Source organism: Marmota monax, unplaced genomic scaffold (assembly GCF_021218885.2).
Source record: "Marmota monax isolate L192 unplaced genomic scaffold, Marmota_monax_Labrador192_F-V1.1 WCK01_AAM20220418_F8-fsc00068, whole genome shotgun sequence".
NCBI lineage: Eukaryota > Metazoa > Chordata > Mammalia > Rodentia > Sciuridae > Marmota > Marmota monax.
The window spans coordinates 476,542-487,033 of NW_026692352.1; the positions used below are offsets into that span (position 1 = coordinate 476,542).

At 38.4% G+C, this 10,492-nt stretch overlaps 1 pseudogene; it reads right to left on the reverse strand.

Annotated features, from left to right (window-relative positions):
• Positions 1-7,747: 7,747 nt before the first annotated feature.
• On the reverse strand, positions 7,748-8,740 carry LOC124090966 (small ribosomal subunit protein uS2-like; annotated as a pseudogene).
• Positions 8,741-10,492: the final 1,752 nt, after the last annotated feature.

The window sequence follows — 10,492 nt, forward strand, 5'->3', positions numbered from 1 at the left end:
TCACAGTAGGAGAATGTATCGAGCAATAGGAAACAAGGGTTGGAGAATAAGCACACAACACTCTTAAGTCAGAGATCATTTCTATATTCATTGTGTATAAGGACTTAGTACAATATAGAGAATATACTAGTTATGAAAGAAAGGAAGGAAATGATTTCCTTTTTAGGATTCAGATGCATCTAAAGAAGTAGTCAATCTCCCCTGTGCCCTGGTGAATCTCAGCTTTTAGATGCTGGAGATCTTATTTTTAATTTATTTTAAAAATCTTTTGTATGACCTTTGTTATTCTCTGGATCATCTGCTTAGAACCAAAGCTGTTTTTATGATCTAAATCCTAAGACTTTCTGAATGTTATCAGTATTTTGTGATTTCTGAACTTAACTTTTCTTTTTTTCTTTTTTCCTACAGGAAGTACAAATTGTCCTTAAAAGGAATACATGCATGGGTGGGACTGGCATGAGGAGTGAGTCATTATGCCTTTGGGGTATGGTATAGCCCTTGCAAGAATCACTGAGCAGGAGAGATGGGATATTGAGCAGCTAGTAGATAAGGGTCAATGACCTTGGTATTAAGGATTTATGATTAGCACAAATGAGCAGGTATCTATGGCAAGAGAATTTGGTGGGGTCTCAAGGACACCAAGTGTGGAATGAAAGAAATCTTAGTATTGGTGATTCTTCCAGATCTAACTTGGTTATTGGGGTATATACTTCATTGTCAGTCATACTCTGTCTGCTGGTCTCAGCATTAGGAGTTCTCTGACCAATTTGTTTCTTCAAATTCCAAATTGGTTCTGGTATTTATAGCTCCCTAACCCTTATTTTCAATCATTGTTAAAGGAACACCTGGGATTTTGCTCTCAGGTCATATGTACCTGAGATAATAGGTTTTCTTTTTCTTTCTTTTTTTTTTTTTTTTTTTTTTAGATTTTATATAAATTCAATAGTTTTTTTAAACCATAACTTTGTACAAATCAGAAATAACTAAGGTTTATGCATTACAGTCTGTTCATGTAGATAATAGATTTTCTATAGTTTTTTTTTTTTTCATGCTTTCTCCTATGGGATTGAGGGTATTTTAGTTAACTGTTTTCTGACTGCTTCTAGCTCTTCCCTTAATCAAGGTGATTTGTCTTCTATGAAAACTTGACCTTAGTTCAAGATGCAAAGATTCTGAGCTTCTCTAGACTATAGCAGATATTCAAAAGTTATTTTAAATCTAGAACACTGAACACTGCTTTGCTCCCTGGAGTGGAACCACTTCTGCAAGGGGCTTTGTACTGATTGTATGCAAAAACTTCAAAAAATCAAAGCAGAACAGAATGACTAAAATTTTTAAAAAATCAAAAATAAAAAAAAAACAAGAGGGATGATGGGCTTTTATTAGAGGTATGAGCTGTCTGCAAAGTCTGACCAAGGGAATGGTAAAGAAAAGGTAAGGTAGAAGGTAGGACCAGGAGCTACATTGTCTCTTAAGCAGTGAATAACCTCCTTCCTTTAGTTTCCCAGCACCTCTATCAGAGACCTAAAAACCTGGAGCAAAGACAGGAAGATGGAGATTTCCGTTCTCTTTTGTACTGAGCATTTGCTGAGCAAACGTCTAGTCTGGTGAGGACTTGGAAAGCCCACTCCTGAACAAACTTTCTATTGGTTTTCTTTCTTGACATTTGTATGATACTTAGATTTCACCACAGTCTTTCAAACCATAATTCAATTTCTATGACAAGCCCTGGAAGATAAATTAGGCAAGGTTTACTATCTTCGTTAAGAAAGGAGGAAGATGAATTTCAAAGAAATTAAGTAATTTACTGAAGTCTGTGGAGCATGTAAATCACAGCACGGGACCTCTGGCTGCAAAGTCAGTGCTCTTCCCCTCTCCTGAGGTGAGGCTTCTAGCTCAGGAGGAGTATGAGTTGGTAAAAGGCAAACAATAGTGAGCATCACAGCATCAGAGAGGGCAGAGGCATTAGGATCTGTCATCATAAAAGGGAGACCCTCATCTTGAAGCATCCAGATATTTGGACAGAGCTCCAAGGTGCACGATGAAGGTATGAGGAAGATGCTGAAGATGCTAGAAGATGAGGAGATGCCAAAGGACAGAGAGGGAATGTGAGGGATATGGGTGGAATATATAAGAGGTAGTAGCATCATGGAGTGGTGATTAGAGAGGAACTTGTTCAGAGAGGGAAGATCAAGTAATGCAGATGGAAAAATGCTCAGGTGTGTCTTTTATATCCATTAAATCAGAGTTGCCTGGCTGTACATTTAGATTTAGGAAAGTTTGAATGAGTATAAATTAATGAGGCATTGGAGGAAGCAAAATGGAATTTACCATAATGGACCTCATGTCTATCTAGAGTTTTAAACTAATTAAATGATTTACAAGATTCCAGAAACATCATTATCAAGAAAAGTGGCATGTGAAAAAAAAAAAAAAAGTGGCATGACCTAATCATCAGATTAGAAGAACTACCCATTTGGGAACAGTGTCAAAATTTGCTGGAGAGTCACCTAAATCCAAACATTAACCTTTTTTTTTTGTTGTTGTTGTTGTTTAGATAGAATAAAAGAGGCATGATGAGAAACTAATGAAACCCTGTCATAGGAATTAAGAATAAAAATATGTTTTGTTGGTAGAAATGATCAGATTTGGGACAAGAATCTATAAATAACTTCAAAAACAAATATTTTTAGTTTTCACTGTGTAGGTCTTTCACTTCTTTTGTTAGATTGAGTCTGAGTTTTTTTTTTTTTTTTTCCCTTGAGGCTATTGTGAATGGAGTAGTTTTTCTAATTTCTCTTTCAGTAGATTCATTGCTGATATATAGGAATTAATATGGGTATTGATTTCATACCCTGCTACGTTGCTGAATTCATTTATTCTAGAAGTTTTATTTATTTATTTATTTTTTTTAAATTTTAATATTTATTTTTTAGTTATTGGCGGACACAACATCTTTGTTTGTACGTGGTGCTGAGGATCGAACCCGGGCCGCACGCATGGCAGGCGAGTGCGCTACCGCTTGAGCCACATCCCCAGCCCTATTCTAGAAGTTTTATGATGGAAATTTTTGATCTTCTAGGTATAGAATCATGTCATCAGCAAATAGTGATAATTTGAGTTCTTCTTTACCTATTTGTATCCCTTTAGTTTCTTTCTCCTGTCTAATTGCTCTGGCTAGAGTTTCAAGGATGATGTTGAATAGGAGTGGTGAAAGAGGACATCCTTGTCTTGTTCCAGTTTTTAGTGGGAATGCTTTCAATTTTTCTCCATTTAGGATGATGCTGGCTTTGGGTTTAGCATATATAGCTTTTACAATGTTGAGGTATGTTCCTACTGTCTCTAGTGTTTCTAGTGTTCTGAACATGAAGTTGTGCTGTATTTTGTCAAATGCTTTTTCTGCATCTATTGAGATAATCATATGATTCTTGTTTTTAAGTCTATTAATATGATAATCAATAATCTATTAAGATTATTGATTATTCCGTTTATTGATTTCCATATATTGAAACAACCCTGCATCCTTGGGATGAATCCCGCTTGATTGTGATGCACTATATTTTTAATATATTTTTGTATGAGATTTTCCAGAATTTTATTGAGAATTTTTGCATCTCTCTTCATCCCCTGATGGTTTGAAGTTTTCTTTACTTGATGTATCTTTGTCATAGATAGGCAGAATTAATATTGTCAAAAAAACAAAAACAAAAACAAAAACAAACATATTACCAGAAGCATTATACAGATTTAATGAAATTCCTATTAAAATATGAATGACATTCTTCATAGAAATAGAAAAAGCAATCATGAAATTTATTTGGAAAAATAAGAGAGCCAGAATAGCTAATGCAATCCTTAGCAAGAAAAGTGAAGCAGGGGCCTCCATAATACCAGAACTTAAATTATACTACAGAGCTACAGTAACAAAGACTGCATGGTATTGGCACCAAAATAGGCTTGTAGACCAGTGGTACAGAATAGAAGACACAGAGACAAACCCACATAAATATGGTTGTCTCATACTTGACAAAGTTGTAAAAAACATTCACTTGAGAAAAGATATACTATTCAACAAATGGTGCTGGCAAAATTGGAAATCCATATGTAGCAAAATGAAATTAAACCTCCATCTCTTACCCTGTACAAAAATCAACTTAAAATGGATCAAAGATTTAGGCACTAGAGCAGAGACCCTGTGCCTAGTATAAGAAAAAGTAGGACCAAATCTCCACTGTGTTGGCCTAGGATCTGACTTCCTTAACAAGATTCCTAAAGTGCAAGAAGTAAAATCAAGAATCAATAAAGGTTAGAAATGATGGTGGAATGTGATGGACATTTTTATCCAAAGTACATTTGAAGACAGGTATTGGTGTGAATATACTTTGTATACAACCAGAGATATGAAAAATTGTGCTCTATATGTGTAATAAGAATTGTAACGCATTCTGCTGTCAAATATAAATAAAAATAATTAATTAAAAATAAAGAATCAAAGGGCTGGGGATGTGGCTCAAGTAGTAGCACGCTTGCCTGGCATGCGCGGGGCACTGGGTTCGATCCTCAGCACCATATACAAATAAAATAAAGATGTTGTATCCACCAAAAACTAAAAAATAATTACATCTTTAAAAAAAATAATAAAAAATAAAGAATCAAGGGGATGGATTCAAATTAAACAGCTTCTTCTCAGCAAAGGAAACAATAATGTGAGGAGAGAGCCTACAGATTGGGAGAAAATATTTACCACAAGCACCTCTAATAAAGCATTAATCTCTAGGACGTATAAAGAACTCAAAAAACTTAACACACACACACATACACAAAAAAATAACCCAATCAATAAATGGGCTAAGGAACTAAACATAAGCTTCACAGAAGAAGAAATACAATTGACCAACAAATACATGAAAAAGTGTTCAACATCTGTAGCAATTAGAGAAATGTAAATCAAAACTAGTCTGAGATTTTATCTCACTCCTGTCAGAATGGCAATCATCAAGAATAGAGGCAACAATAAATGTTGGCAAGGATGTGGTGAAAAAGGTACACTCATACATTGCTGGTGGGACTGCAAATTGGTGCAACCACTATGGAAAGCAGTATGGAGATTCCTCAGAAAACTGGGAATGGAACCACCATTTGACCCAGCTATTCCACTCTCTGGTTTATACCCCAAAGACTTAATCAGCATACTATAGCTACGCAGCTACATCAATGTTTATAGCAGCTCAATTCACAATAGCTAGACTATGGAACCAATTTGGGTGTCCCTCAATAGATGAATGGATAAAGAAAATATGGTACATATACTCAATAGAATATTACTTAGCTTTAAAGAAGAGTGAAATTATGACATTTCTCAGTAAATGGTTGGAGTTAGAGAATATCATGCTAAGCGAAATAAGCCAATCGCACAAAACCAAAGGCTGAATATTTTCTCTAATATGCGGATGCTAATTCACAATAAGGTGGGGTGCACTAGAGAAGAATAGCATTACCTTATATTGGGTAGAGGGAAATGATGGGAGGGGAGAGGAGGCAAGGGTATGTGGGGATAGGAAAGATAGTAGAATAAAACAGAAATTATTATTTATGTATATATGTGACTACATGACCAATGATTCTGCAACTTGTAAACTCAGAAAAATGAGAAATTACATCCCACCTATGTATGATATGTCAAAGTGCATAAATGCATTCTACTGTCATGTATACCTAATTAAAACAAATAAAACATTTAAAAAACCAAAATTTGAATATGTAAATGAGAATAATAATAATTTCTCAAGTGGAGCAGCCCATTCCAAATTCCATAATCATGTTCTAATAAATCTATTTCCTCTCCCCAGAAAAATTCTTTCTATTTTTTCTATTTCTATGACTGCTCATCTCTTAAGTTATACTGATTGTCCCATCCGGCAGGACACATCAAAGTGGGCAGTGAACCTAGGTGGAGAGGAATGAAGGGACAAGAGACACAAAGGATGACAGCAAGACAGGAGTTCTGATCAAGCTGCAAACTTTTATTGTTCACACAGGGGTATTTATATGCTGGGGATGGGGAAGCTCTCTAATCAGCAATTGCTGGATGTGGGTGGTAAAACTGCCAGCTGCAAGATGTCTGATGATCCTGATAACCGCAGGATGTTCCAGGGAGATAGGTAGCTGCAGGATGTCTCCCAGGGGGCTGTCAGGCTATTCTTTGAAGGAGAATTTCCTTCTAGCCCCTGACAGCTGATCTCTGGAATCCTTTTCCCAACCCCACACACAAACATTTAGAAACAGGTTTTCCTACTTCATGGTTCTCACCCTGTCTTTACAGACTTCAAACATGGTTCCTGGGACCAAGGCTAACTAAGTCAAAGACAAACCCAACTGGAGTGAGTAGTCCAAGAATGGCCTTCCTAGTGTGTGATCTGAATAATGCCTTAGGACACCATGGTATTTTGGATGTTTTAAACTTTTTCCCCCCAAGTAACACATATGTTTATTGGATTCTTTGTTAAGTTGATTAAAAGAAAATAAATCTTCAGCATTTAAGTTTTGATTCTCAGGGTTTTCAATGCTGTCAACTCCACAAAGGATATGCAGGGCTTGGAAAAATCTTTTCCATTTTCCCTTAGGATGTGACCCATAGACCCAGAAAGGATGAGTTTCAGTCATTTGCTTTCTCCTCGATAATTGATGGAAGAGTATTATTTAATCCCACCTGCAGCAGTACCTAGGCTGACCCAGGACTTGGCTTGCCCCCGTCTCTAATCAGCTCATCCAGCTCCCTATACAGTTGGATCAGTTGGGCGTCAGCTGCCTCCAGAATTCTCAGACTCTCTACTCTTCCTACAACCGCCTCTGCTCCTTCTTGTTTAAACAGTGTCTGGAACAAATTATGAAAGATCTATCGTCCCACAGTTTTTGCCAGATTCTGCAGAGTCAGCCTGAGGGAGAAGATATCATGGTGTTCAAGGAGGAGAGGATTCATACCCTGGAGAGGTTTACAGAAGAAGAAGTCCCTCCTCTGTAATCTGTTCTCCTTTCACCTTCTCACTTTACCCACGTGTCTCCAAAATTTCCTTCTCTACCATTTCTCTATGGTTAAGCTGGACATTCAGCTCAGGAAGGGGAGGATGGAGGTCAATTCTAAATCTTGGTTTCTGTACCAGCAAGTCCTGAGTATAAGTTTTTTTTTCTATATTGTGTATACTTCTCAATTCTGAGTCTCAGGAAGTCCTAAGTCAATGCCTATTGCATCCTTTTCACCTCCTACCTACAGAGTCTTCATGGCTCTAAATGTGAGTTCTTTAGATAGAAGCAAAAATCCGGAAAGCAGGAACTGTCACTATTTAAGGTTTCTTCTTATGTCTTTCTTAAATCCCTTGTTTGGTGAGGATACTTACTCACCATATAGTTTCCCCAAAGAGAGAAAAGAAGAATAAGGATGGACGGTCTAATAAGGCAGGGGTATTCAAAGCATGGCTTGCTGAGCAGCTGCTGAGCAGTAACAAATTGTTACTCCTATATAATGAATTAAGGAGCTTGTGCTTGAATGTAAATCAACAACATATCCAAATTTAACTTAGTTGTCTGTAATTGTTTTTTTTTAGTAGCAACACTTTTTTAGTAAAGAAAATATAGAACTAATTTTCACTGGGTGGAAGCTCCAAATACCATTTGAAAGGGCATCTTGATAGCATTGATCTCTAAAAAGTCAGCATATTAACCCTTTGTCTTATATACTTTGTTTTTTTGTTTTTTTTATAAATTGGTTGTTTATTCTCCATAAATTGGTGCTTATTCTCCTTATTTCCACCTTGCTTATTAATGTGTGACTGCAGAACAACTCAAGACCACTCGGTTGTTGTTCCTACCCACTCAGTGGCCTGAGCAGTGGGAGCTGCAGACCAGTCTTCAGTGGCTGGCTGGGCACTCCAGTCTTCAGTAGGGAACTGCTGGATAGGCACAGAGGGCACCTGCACACCTTCAGACCAGTCTGCAACCTCAGGTTGAGTAGCAGTGAACTCAGGAACTGGAGCAGTCCATTCACCCTGAAATTCCTCCTTGGTCACAGCCTTTTCAGCAGCAGCCTGCTCTTCCTTTTCAATCTCTTCAGGATCTCTGTAGAAGTATAGATCAGGCATAACCTCCCATGGGTGCTCACGGGAAATGGTGCCACGTATGTGCAGAACTTCTCGGGCAGCATCCACCACATCAGACCCACAGAATGAGCTCCCTTGTTGTTGCATGGAATGGCAGTGTCCACATAGTGCAGAGTAGAGTCTGTGTTACACAAAGCAATGGTAGGCAGATTGACATAGGATGCTTCTGTAAGAGGCTGGTGGTCAGCCCTGGGATCAGTAACCACCAGAAGACGTGGCTCCCGGAAAGCTGCCTGGATCTGGTTAGTGAAGGTTCCAGGAGTGAAGCGGCCAGCAATAGGGGTGGCTCCAGTGGCAGCAGCAAACTTCAGCACAGCCCGCTGGCCAGTATTCCTAGAGGATATGACACTGACATCAGCAGGGTTTTCAATGGCAACAATGGCACGAGCTGCCAGCAGAAGCTTCTCCCAGGTCCTCTTCAGATTTATGATGTAGATGTCATCACTTTTCCTTTTGTAGATATACTGTTCCATCTGGAAATCAAGGTTGGTGCCACCTAAATGGGTTCCTGCTGCAAGGAATTTGAGGACATCCTCCTCCTTCATTTGCAGGACATCAAGGGCTCCGGACATTGTGACAGTTTCCCTTTAAAGTTACAACGGGAATCAAGAACAACGTCTTATGGATCCTTCCCTGGGTAGCGCGGAAAGGCTGTCTTATATACTTTGAAATCAGACAGAATTGGATTCTACAACTCTCTGAAACTATTTCAAGAACCTACTTTAGAATGCCTTCTTCTTTATCATAGCAACCTTCAACTTCTGGATTCATTGTCTGTTCTGTTCTCTACTGTTCCAAAGCTGCCTGGAGGTTTTTCTGCAGGGAACAGTTATGTCAGTGTTCATTCAGGATTTAGTTCTATTGCTTACATATATTCCAGGATGGTTTGAATGAGGTGGGCTTAGAATCAGATCTTTTTTTTTTTTTTTAACATGATATCTTAGAAGAAACACTTAGCTTTTGCCCCAGAGAGTGAAATACCCAGCATTAACTCCACTGTGCCTGGGATCATGGGGAAAACGGGTTCTTACAGATAGAATGTCACCCATTGTTCCCATTGCCTTTCTCACCATGACATGCTCTCTGGACCCATAGGGCCATCCTTTGCTCAGAAAGCCCTGAAAAGTTTCAACCTTGATAGAATTCTTTATGCATGCAGGACTCAAGTAGCGAGTAGCGTATTCCATAGGGACCACATATATTCCCTGATGCTTGCAGGATCTCATACAAGCTGAGCAAAGACTGTATTATCTCCTCACATAACATTTATATTTCTTAGACTGGGTGTGTGGCTCAGTGGTAGAGTGCTCACCTAGCACTGGGTTCAATCCTCAGCACCACATAAAAATAAAATAAAGATATGTGTCCACCTAAAACTAAAAAAGTATTTAAAAAATTATATTTCTTTTCTATGTCCCTTTAGAACTGTCTAAGTTGTCTTCCCCTGTAAGTTTTTCACCATTGTTGATGAGGTTTCACTTTTATAGTTACTCTGTTTTGGGACTCTCATTTAAACATATCGGAGGAGTCAAGAAGCAAAAGGAAGTCATTGAAAAATACACAAAAGGAGGGGCACTGGCTTCCCAAGAAAAGTACAAACCAACAGACAACAACAAAGGAGAGACTGAGGCAAGGCATTAGAAAGGAAATTAAAGGAAACTCCCCTTTCTATTCTTACATTTACCTTAACCACACTACTGACATCAAAGTCCATCTTTTCCACACCAAACTATTTCCTCTCAAGTAAGAAACTCCCGTGGGCAACATTCTGCACCATCTATTCTTCCCTATCCCCCCCAAAAAAAATCATACATTTAGGTTCTTTGCAAATCTTGTGTGGGTAATAGATCATTCTTCCTGACTTACTCTCATTTTGCCCTCAGAATAGCTTAGCATTTCTGGAATCAGACTGTGGGAAGCACGACATCTTCAGTGGAGAACTGTATTTGTCCAATAGAAGTTGAATAGTTCATCCTCTTAGACAAAGCACCTTGGTCCACTCAGTCTGCTTTGCCAAAATACCCCAACCGGGTGGCTTATGAACAACAGAAATTCACTTCTTATATACCAGAGACTGAGAAGACCAAGGTCAATGTGCAGGCAGATTGAGCATCTGTGAGGACCTGTTCCTCTAGTGGTTACTCTGATTGCTTTTTTAACCTGAGACTCTTCATAAACTATGAATCTTACTTAGGACCCTGCCCTCATGATCTAATCACCTACCAAGAGTCACACCTCTTGACTGACACCATTTTTTTTGGGGGGGGGTGATAGACCCAACCTGATCTTTTCTTAAAATTGGGCATCTCGCCACAAAGCCATGAAAAGATAATTTCGGC